Source organism: Galeopterus variegatus, unplaced genomic scaffold, assembly GCF_000696425.1.
Source record: "Galeopterus variegatus unplaced genomic scaffold, G_variegatus-3.0.2 Scaffold1870, whole genome shotgun sequence".
Classification (NCBI taxonomy): domain Eukaryota; kingdom Metazoa; phylum Chordata; class Mammalia; order Dermoptera; family Cynocephalidae; genus Galeopterus; species Galeopterus variegatus.
Genome location: NW_007727981.1, coordinates 268,897 through 280,219, shown reverse-complemented (window position 1 = coordinate 280,219; position 11,323 = coordinate 268,897).

The following is an 11,323-nucleotide window of genomic DNA, read 5'->3' as shown; positions in this document are numbered from 1 at the left end:
ACACAGCATTTCTCCTTTTGTGACCGGCTTATTTCACTCAGCGTGATGGTGAGGTTCATGCATGCTGTAGCGTGTGTCAGAATCTCCTTCCTTTTTAAGGCTCAATAATTTTTCATTGCATGTATAAAGCACATTTCATTCTTTCATCTGTCAATAAACTTCTGAGTTGCTCCCACCTTTTGCCTATTGCAAATAATGTTGCTATGAACACAGGTGCACAAACATTCAATTTTTGGTGTACATACCCAGAAGCAGAATTGCTGAATCATATGGCAATTCTATGTTTAAATTTTCCAGGAGCTGACATACTATTTTCTGCATGGTCACACCATTTTACATTTCCACGGTGAAGGTTGTCACAGTCAAAGTGGAGTCCCTTGTGTTAAAATATCCCTGACGAAGAGAGCTGGGGAAGCCCATGAAGGGGGCTTCTTGTGCATGAAGACTGATCACAAAGGACTCTGTGGAACCACAACTTTGCACAGAGGCCATCACAACCTTATACAAAAAATACCACTGCAAGGCTGTCTGCCCAGCAACTGTTTGTCCACCTTTGGACTGGTATTACCCTTGTTTTGATCCTTGTAGCCAAGGATAAGTATCCCAAACAATTCTGTAATCCTCTGTCACTTTTACTTTTAAATGCTTTTTCTTCCTCTACCTCCCTAAAGACCCACAGAGTTTACTATGGCGTGCGTATCTTCATTGCAATGTTCTGTTCCTTATTAAACCCACCATTCTTTTAGAGAGCCTCTCTCTGTTTGTTATTTAGGTTGACACCCCCAACAGATCAAGAACGTTCCAATTTCTCCCCATTCTCGCCAGCACTTGCTTTTTTTTTTAATGTTAGCTCTCCTGGTGGGTGTGAGGTGGTATCGCATCGTGATTACCTATACATAGCTTTTGAATAAAGAAAATAATAAAATTCTCTACCTAACACAACCCAATTCACCCTTGTACAATCAAAGACACACCAACCCTCCTTCAAAAGAGGAGATAAAAAGTCCCATCTGTCTCTTCATCTGTGTCTGGGTTGTGTTCATTTCTCTTGGGTGTCCTGTAACTTAAATACCAGATATAGGTTTAACCATTAATGAACACACTTTATGTTAGATGGAATAGGAATGGGAGAGGGGAGAAAGGAAAAAGAACTAGATAATATATGGAAATATATTCATATCATAGCAAAAAAGAAGCCTGGCCAGTTAGCTCAGTTGGTTAGAGCACAGCCTTGTAACACAGAGGTCATGGGGACAGAGCCCCATTCCAGCCAGCTGCGGAAAAAGAAAAAAAGAAAAAAAAAGAAAAGAAAAGAAAAGAAAAAAAGATAACACATGCAACCACAAAACCACAACAGTCCTTGTCCCTGTAATTCTTTTTTTTTTTTTTTTTTTCCTTTTTTTGTCTTTTTTACTGACCGGTGATGGGATCGCAACCCTCAGTGTCGCACCCGTACCGGGGACCGGCAACGGGATCGCAACCCTCGGTGTTGTGCCCGCACCACGCTCAGCCAGTGAGTGGAACCGGTCTCCACATGGGATCTGAACCCTCAGCAGGAGCGCCGCCGCACTCCCAAGCGGCGCACTCTCCAGTGCACCACCGGGCCGGCCCCTTGTCCCTGTAATTCTAATTAGGTAGATAAAACGTCTTTTTCCTCCCTGCTTTCTGTATTAGTCTGTTTCTGTTGCTTATAACAAAATACCTGGAGCTGGGTAATTTGTAAGAAAATGAAATTTATCGCTTACAGTTTCAGAGGCTGGGAAGTCCAAAGTCCAGGGAATGCATCTGGTGAGGGCTCTGTTCTTGTTGGTGACTCTGTTCAGTGACTCAGTGTGTCACATGGTGGGTGGTGGAGCAAGAGAGACAGAGAGCAAGCTCCTCGTGTGCTGCCCTCCAACAGCTCTTGGAACCATACCCACGACCCACTAAACCATCAGCTTGTTAATCCATTTACGAGGGTGTGGTCCTCACAATCCAATCACCTCTTCAAGGCTGCATCTTTCAATTACCATAGTAGGATTTCCCACCCTCAACAGCCACAGCGGGGATGAGTTTGGGGGGCATCCAATCCACTGTACCTTCTATATTCCCTTCGCTCTCAGCGCCCATCCTCGCTTTGCCACTTTTTGATAGGTTCTTTGCCTGGTGGGGTGATCCAAACCTTTATTCCTGAAGGATCTGTGTCTTTAGTGGGTGTATCAGTCCATTTTTCTTGCTTATAACAAAATACATGGAACTGGGTATTTCATAAGAAAACAAAATTATTTGCTTACAGTTTCTGAGGCGGGGAAGTCCGAAGTCCATACAGGGGTCTCACAGTGCAAGATGGTGGAAGCAGAGAGAGCAGAGAGAGCAAGAGAGAGAGAAAGACAGACTCTCTGCCCGGGGACCCAAGTCATGCAGAAGTGGACCAGACACCCCTCCCACAACCAGGCACACTGTGTTAGCCTCTTGGGGCCCACCCAGTGACACAAGTCATGGAGCCAGGGACTGGACCCCCTCCCACAACCAGGCACACTGCACCAGTGCCTTGGGGCCTGCCCAGTGACCCAAGGCATGGAGCCAGGGACTAGACGCCCTGCTCACAACCAGGCACCACCAGCACCTCAGGGCCCCACCCGGGAACCTGAGGTCTGGATCCAGGGACTGGACCCCCCCACACACAACCAGGTATACCATGCCAGCGCCTTGGGGTCTGCCCAGGGACCCAAGGCATGGAGAAGGGGACCAGACCCCCCTCCCACAACCAGGCAAACCACCAGCACAAAGGAGCATGCCAAAAAACATCACCTCCATGTGGGTGGCCCACCACAGCCACCACAATAACCACGGCTGCCATGAAAGTGGCTAGACGCCACAACCACCATGCAGATGGTCCACCAGCCACTGGAGTGCATTGACACAAGGAAAGTCACCAGCAGAGATAAAGAAAAGAAGAGGACGTCTCTCCCTGCAAAGCCCATTCCAGAGTGACAGAAGAAGCGTCTGCTCTATGATAATACTTTTCTTACTAAGTTCCAGGTATTTTGTTATAAGCAACAGAAATGGACGAATACACACAGGTCCCTCTGCTGTATTGTTGCAGCCCACTTCCCCTAGTGTCAGGACTGTTAGCCCAGCCTGATGGTGACTCCCTTCCTTGGCTGTTGGCTCAGCGATTGCTGGTTCAGAGCCTATACTGCCTCCTGTAGTCCCCCAAAGTATTGTCACCCGGCCACGAAAAGGCCATTCCTCCATTCAAAAATGCTCACTGCTTAGAGCAATGCGGAGCTCGGCAAGATGGAAAATCCAGTGGGCAGAAACCTATCAGTGCACTTCACTTGTGGAGAAATGGATTCCTTGATCAGAAGCTCTGTAGTGGAGAATGTGATAATGTTCCATAAATTTCCATTAGTCCACGGATGGTGATTTTGGCAGAGGCTTGGTAGGAAGGGAAGGTAAACCCATATCCACAGTGAGTGATTATTCCAAGAAAAACAAATCACTGCTCCATCCATGATGGAAGCATTCCAATGGGGAATGGTGTCCTAACAGGGGTGTGTAGGCTCCCGGCACTGGCTGCAGACATATTGGCTTTGGTGCGGGGAAGATATCCACAGTGAGTGATTATTCCAAGAAAAACAAATCACTGCTCCATCCATGATGGAAGCAGTCCAATGGGGAATGGTGTCCTAACAGGGGTGTGTAGACTCCCGGCACTGGCTGCAGACATATTGGCTTTGGTGCGGGGAAGCTCGTATCGCTAAGCACACACTGGATGGGTCAGCCAGGGAAATAGGCTGAGGGAGAGCGTCAGAGCAGGTCCTCTGGTCTACCGGATCACTGAGAACCTCACCTCTGTGAGGTTGGCCTTTGGCGAGTATTTACATGGGACACAAGTATCTATCTGTTCACCCTGGGCCCATTAAAGGAGATGCATCCTCATGCCTCTTCCCCAGACCTGCTTGTGACCACTTGTCCAATAACGTTCTTCCCAAATTTCTCACCATCCATTAGACTCTGCCAATGAGTGCATGTAGATCCATACCTCTGACCACCTCTCCTTCCAAGCGAAATGAACAACCAGGTGCACTGTTTGAAATTCTGTCCCCACACATGTCAGGGCCACCCCTTACTGGGGCTGCAGAGCTCCAGCCGTCCAATTTCAGGTTATGCCAGCAGAAGTATACGTAGAGTAGGCCTGAAGTTCTTCCTCAGTCATCTGGTCATAAAGGACGCCCAGGAAACCATTCGTGTGGAGGGAGGGAAGGGGGCTGATACAGCGAAGTAGCCATGGGAGTCTGAGTCACTTGCTTGTGCAACTGGCCTGTGCCTTCAGGGCACCCTGAAGTCTGACCTCATTTGTTCCACTTCACTCAATAATGGTGCTATTGTACGCATCTAAATTTATAGCTTGTTGGGTTGGTTAACATCTAGCTCAAGATGGGCAGCTCTGATCTCATGGTAACTTTGTGACCCATAGTCACACATTTACTTTCCACTAGGGACAGAAGCTGATTTTCAAAAGGAGAATTTTTATCTTCAGAAGAGGAGATGACTTTGCTCCAAAATTCTAATGGTCTATTCTGTGATACACTTGTAGGAGCCTGCCAACACCTTCATATAGACTCCTGACTTGCCCCAGACCCTTTAAGATCCACTGGATTTGTTGGTCAATTGGATTCAAGTAGTATGTCAGCTTGCAAAGCAGCCCGAATGCATTGCAGAACCTTCTCTTGTTCTGGGTCCTACTCAAACCTGGCAGCCTTACAGATTACCTGTAAATCAGCTGGAAGAGCACAGATAAATGAGGTATATGTTGCATCCAAAATCTAAAGAGGCCCACCAAGTGTTGTGCTGCTTTCTCAATAGTAGGAGGTGCCTGGTGTGGCAACTGTAATTCCTCTCAGAGGGGATATCTCAGCATTTCCCAGACCATTGTACCCCTAGGAATTTCACTGAGACGTTAGGCATTTTGGGGCACTCACTTCTTATCCTCTGACATACATGCATCTTACCAAGGTTTCTAGGGTATTTATGACCCTTTGCTCATAAGATCCAAGCTGCATCATGCCATCAGTAGATATAGTAGATTAGTCTGTGATCCTGCAGAAAGGCGAGGTAATCAAAGTCCCCAAGAACTGGCTTATGACAGAGGGCTGGAGAGCTGATAAGCCAGAGGTAAGGTGGTGAAGGTGTATTGCTGCCACCCCCAGGTGAAAACAAACTTCTCATTTGTTTTTGTTTTTAATCATAAGTATAGGAAGAAAAGAACTTGCCAGATATTGGGATCTGTGCTGGGTAAAGATACCACATCCGGAAGAGCATATAAAATTGGAGTGACCACCTGATTAAGTTTACAATATGATTTTTGGTTTTCTGTTTGGGGAAAGAGAGGCAGACCTGGTGGCTGCCACTTGGCCATTTCTACCACAGTAGCCCTTGCTCTACCAGTCAGGGAGTCGCTATGTGGATTCTGCCAACTGCTGAGACTTCTATTCCACTCTGCTTTCCGGAACCAGGGAAATAACCACAGGGTGGATTTGAAGACCTGCCTAGCCTCCTGTGAGATGGACCAGAACCAAACACCATTAATTGCTTGACTTCCGCAAGCCTCTACTCTGACTGTGGGACCACGTGGCAGTTATGTCAGCCAGAATTAAAATCAGCTCAGCCCAGTGTGCTGTAAACCCTCTCAAGTCTGACATTTCTTTTCCCTATCCACCCTTCCCAGATAAATGGCCACAGGTGTCTTTGGGAAAGGCAAGGAGGAAATTTGTACATTACACATTTTTGGTAGCATAGCAGCATCCTCAAGGAGACCCGGCCTCCCCTTCACTCAAGGGGCTCTGGATAAAATTTGGGAATTGGATGAGGGGCCACGAGTTTCCCCTGTGGTCATTCGGGTGAGGTCTCTACTCATCAGATTATTCAAATCAAGTAGGACCTTGTAGGCTGCCCATCTGTTAGGTTGAAACATGTTAAATTGCAGTTTGTCAGGTCGAAAATGGTTGAGTATCAGCATCTTTATGTGGTAAAACCAAATATTTCAGTTGCAGGCCCTTCCCGATCCATTAGCCACTGCCAAAGACCTCAGTGGGTCAAGCCGTTCTGATTGCTCCTCTGGTTCTCTCGATTATGGTAACTACTCCCTCCTTGTCTCTATGGTTAAGAGCTCCTTGGCCCTTGCCACTTTGGGATTCCAGCATCGCCATTGCATTCAGGAAGCCCATCTCAATGGCAGCATCTCCCACTCTTTCTCCTGGCCTGCAGAGAGCAGCCACTACAGAGCCTTTCAGACATGCTGGCGTTCCCCTCCCCAGGTACTTCCCAAATCTTTGGTGAAGGGTGCTCCTGGGCTCTTGGTTAGGAGGTGAGTGAGCAGTTTGTAATAAATCTGCTCCAGTATTCTTCCTGCCCTGAGTCTTTGGATGCCACTCTCTGTAGCAGTAGACATCAACAAGGGGAGATTTTGCCCCCCAAAGGAGACACTGAGCAATGTCCAGAGACATTTGTGGTTGTTAACAACTGGAAGGGGTGTGTTACTGGCATCAGGTGGGCCAGGGATGTGGCGAAGCCTCCCACAATCACCCCACCCACAATGAGCAATGTCCAGAGACATTTGTGGTTGTTAACAACTGGAAGGGGTGTGTTACTGGCATCAAGTGGGCCAGGGATGTGGCGAAGCCTCCCACAATCACCCCACCCACAGCAAGGAATCATCTGGCCCCACACGTCAATAGTGTTGAAGTATGCCAAAGAAGTCCTGGGATCCCTTCTTTATTTAAAATGGGTTTCCACTGGGTCTAGGTTTCAGTCAATGAAATGAGCACACTGTTAGGGCCACGCGCAGCTGCTGAGTTAACACATTGAGTCCAGAATCTCTGGTGAGAGCACCCACAATGAAAAAATGCGGCCTGACCCGACATTACATTTCTTCCACCCTGGTCTATTTCTTTTTTTTTTTTTTTTCTCCTTTTTGTCTTTTTTCGTGACCGGCAACGGATCGCAACCCTCAGTGTCGCACCCGGACCGGACCGGGACCGGCAACGGGATCGCAACCCTTGGTGTCACGCCTGCACCTCGCTCAGCCAGTGAGCGGCCGGTCTGTATGTGGGATCCGAACCCTCGGCGGGGGCGCCTCCACGCTCCCAAGCGGTGCACTGTAGCAGTGCGCCACTGGGCCGGCCCTCACCCTAGTCTATTTCCATACGTATTCCCTGCGTTTCGGCCAATATGGGCTGAAAATATTTCACGCTTCTTTTGTTTTGTGTAGTGCATCTTCCTGAGTCAGGTTTTGTGCCCATGTTCCTGGAACTTGCTGGGATTTGAGTTCAGTCACAGATGCAGTAGCCAGAGGTGCTGGGGGGCTCTGAGGAAGGGTCTACCTTGGGAGAGATTATTATCGTTTCTTCAGGCAAGAAGAAGCCAGTGTCCTGAGAAAGAGGACAAAGGGCTGCTTCTCCTAGCAGGAAACCTTCTGTGGAATTTGCACGTTCAATAGCCTCAGCTTCATTGGGATCTTTCCAAATGGAATCCATCCCCATGGTGAGCATTCCACTCTTTCCCAATCAATGTCCTAACTTGAACAGGACAGAATCTGTGCCACCTGAGTTCAAATAGCTGTGTCGGAATTTAGCCACCCACAAGGTCAGGGCTTGGGTTTGTTTTTTCTGAAATCTCAACTCTATGGCTACAAGAGATATGGCCTTGTTTCTGGGTAGCAATGGAAGTTTTCTGGTACTTTAGGTCTTGAACTGTATATTTAAAGCCCCAAGTTCCTATTTTTTTCTCTCAAATTCTCCAGGGCAGTTAGAAGAGGCCAGCCAAGTTCATGGCGTGTAAACCCTTTATTTTTACCATCACATTTTATTGCAGCAGCCACTGTCACCCAGGCCTTGCTTCTGTGGGCACTTGACTCTATGTGACTCACAGTAATAATTTAGGTCACTGTTTGGACCGTGTGCATGAAAACGCACCAGCGCTTCATTTGCTAGTGGTAAGGAGGGAGTAAATACCTTTGCATAGAACCGGGCGGTCAACAACTTTCTGATTCTCATCTTTAAGGTTTTGTTCTCCAGACCTCTGCTTCTGTTATTTAAAAAGACAACAACTTATCCACGAGTTTGGTCAGGAAAACAGAGCCACTACATATATTCCAGAAATAAGGGGCTTCCTGTGGAAATCAGGGCTTACGTGAATGCGGGAGGAGCTGGGGAGTGGGGTGGGGAAAAGGTCTGGGGAGCTGCAGCCAGGGGATCAGGAAGTTGTCACTGCTCACTTCAGTCTGAAGCACTGGCAAATGGGAAAGCCAGAAGTCGTGGAGCGGTGCCCCCGCAACCACCTTTGACCACCACGGCCATGAGGAGCTGTCGGGGGAGGTGCTCAGAGCCATCTGTCCCTTGAGCACCAGGCAGAGTGGGAGCTAATGAGGAGATACGTTGGGTTAGTCCGTTCCTGCTGCTTATAACAAAATACTTGAAACTGGGTAATTTATAAGAGAACGAAATTTATTGCTTGCAGTTTCTGAGGCTGGGAAGTCCAAAGTCCATCTGGTGGTGGTGACAGTGACCCAGGGGTCTCACATTGCAAAATGGTGGAAGCAGAGAGAGAGAAAGACAGACTCTCCTCTCCTTTTAAAGTCCTCAGAACCATGCACCTGACCACCATTTTTAATCCATTCACTACTGCAGGGTCCTACAATCCAATCACCTCTTCAAGGCTCCACCTTTCAATTACCACAATAGCATTTCTCACCCTCTTAACAGTCACAGTGGGGGCTAAGATTCTAACACATAAAACTTGGGGGGACACAATTCAAGCTTCAGGGAGTTTTGCGGGGGACATAATTCAATCCACTACATATGTGGAGGTCTTGCATGGGTAGCCACAGCCTCTAGAAGATGCAGCAGTCCCCCCTCATCTGGGGCTTTGCTTTCCAGGGTTTCAGTTCCCACTGCCAACCTTGGTCCTAAAATAGGTGTGTACAGTACAATTATTTTGAGAGGGAGAGAGAGAGACCACATTCACATAACTTTTATTACAATATATTGTAATAATTGTTCTATTTTATTACTAGTTATTATTGTTAATCTCTTACTGTGCCTAATTTATAATTAAACATTATCGTGAGTATGTGCGAGTATATGAAAAAACAATGTACAAGTGAGGATAGGGTTTGGTGTATCCACAGTTTCAGGAATCCACTGGGGGGTCTTGGAACGTATCCCCTGCAGATAAGGGGCACTGCTGTAATGGTTTCTGCTTTAATTATACCTTACAAATCTCTTGAAATTCCTCTCACTGTTAAACTCTTACCAGGAACCACATGGAGAAGGGGATTCTGGGACGTGTAGGTTTTGCTCTTAGAAGGCATGCTGGGGGCGCCAAGTTGGTCACCATGTGTCACACTCTCTCTGTATCTCTTTTTTGGTCCCAGTGCATATTTTGATAATGAGAATCTTTGTGTTTTTGTTCTTGTGGCTGCCTTCACACCGATACTTTTATATGATGCCCTCAGTTCCCTCACTTTTTAGGCCTTTGTGGATTGGTTTTCTACTCTGAGCAGTGGTGCTCTCTTATAAAGTTTTAAGACTTTTATTTCAGGATAATTTTTTCTGGATGATAATTCTTTTTTTTTTTTTTTCCTTTTTGTCTTTTTTCGCGTCTGGCAACGGATCGCAACCCTCAGTGTCGCACCCGCACCGGACCGGGACCAGCAACGGGATCGCAACCCTCGGTGTCGCGCCCGCACCTCACTCAGCCAGTGAGCGGCAGGTCTGTATGTGGGATCCAAACCCTCGGTGGGAGCACCACTGCACTCCCAAGCGGCGCACTGTAGCAGTGCGCCACCGGGCCGGCCCCTGGATGATAATTCTTATTCATTCTGTCCCATTGCTTTGGTTTTGTTCTGGGATTCCTGTTATATGTATCTTGCATCTATATCTATAATTTTATTTCAACAAACTTTCTCGGTTTCAACATTTCTTTTTAATTAAAAAAATGTCCTGCTTTCCATACTTTGTTTCCCTTAAGGCATTATTTGAGTACTTATTTGCTCTTATGTTCTTTTCAGTCTTCCTTTCTGAAACAGTTTTCTTTTACTTAAATTCTTTTCTGAGTTCTGTCGCCTCTTTTAGAATTTTCCTTTTCTCCTCCAATTGCTTCATTTCTGAGTTTTTAAAATTCTTTTTCTTCTAATCCTGTTGGATGCTATTCTTCGTAACTTCTATTAGTTTCTGAATATCTAAAATAGCTCATTTTGAAACATTAAAATGATAGCTTTGTCTATTCCGAGGGTGCATCTTTCTGACTTTGTTTAGTATCTTTGTATCGGTGCAAACAATTCTCTGTTGCTCATTTCCCCCCAGTGAGATGCGCCTGAGCATTTCAGAAGGAAGGGCAGGCCAGGATCACAGTCCTAACTTCATAGCTCCCTCGTGAGCTCCTTCTTTCATTAATTTTGAGAAGAGATCATGAATACGGCCCCTGCTTTCTGCGATCTGCCACCTCCTCCTGTTCCTGCCCTGGTCAGTCTGGATTCTACCCCTAGCCGTTTCTTCTCAGCACTGGGCTTTGTCCCGGAAATGAGTTTCGTTTGTTAGTTTTGCGGCCCGGGGTCCAGAGGCTCCAGCAGCATCTGACTTTAGTACCATCTCCTTGTGTGCAGCTGCAAATGGAAGCCTGCAGGTCTCCTCCCAGTTTCGACTCCTGTTCTCTGCCTGCACCTCCATGCTTTCTAGGGAACAGGAGCGGGTTGAGCTTTAGCCAAGCCAGGAGAGCTGGATGGCCCATGCTAGTTTGGCCCAGCCCAGGGGCACAGCCCGCATGGAAGAGTCTCCTTAACTTTCCATCCCTCAGCCCAGCCATGGACTGCTCGGTTCCCTGGTCGGGGTGGGCCCTGTCCCACCTCTATGTCTGTGCTTGTGGTGCTCTCTGTACCTGATATTCCTTGGAAAAGTCCCATGCATCCTTCAGTGCCCAACTCAAATGTCATCTCCTCCAGGAAGGCCCCCCACCCCAAGCCCAGTTTGTCCCTTCCTCTTGAGTGGTTGGTCTCCAGGACAGTCATGGGCTCTGCTTCCTTCCCTGCCCCACTGCATCGCACTCACCCACAGCTCACCCCCCACACCCAGACTTTTCTCTCCCTGCCTGGGGTTCATCATCTGAGGACAGAGTCATCTTTAAGACACCATGGGGTTCAAATGACCATAGCAGAGCAAGATGCCCCCCACCCACAGCCCTTCTTAAGGCCGGGGGGGAGGGTGGTGAGAGCATGTTCATGCCAGGTAACCCCAGCCCCCTGCTCCCCAGTGGTTGATTCCCGGAGGCATCTGGTCTCCTG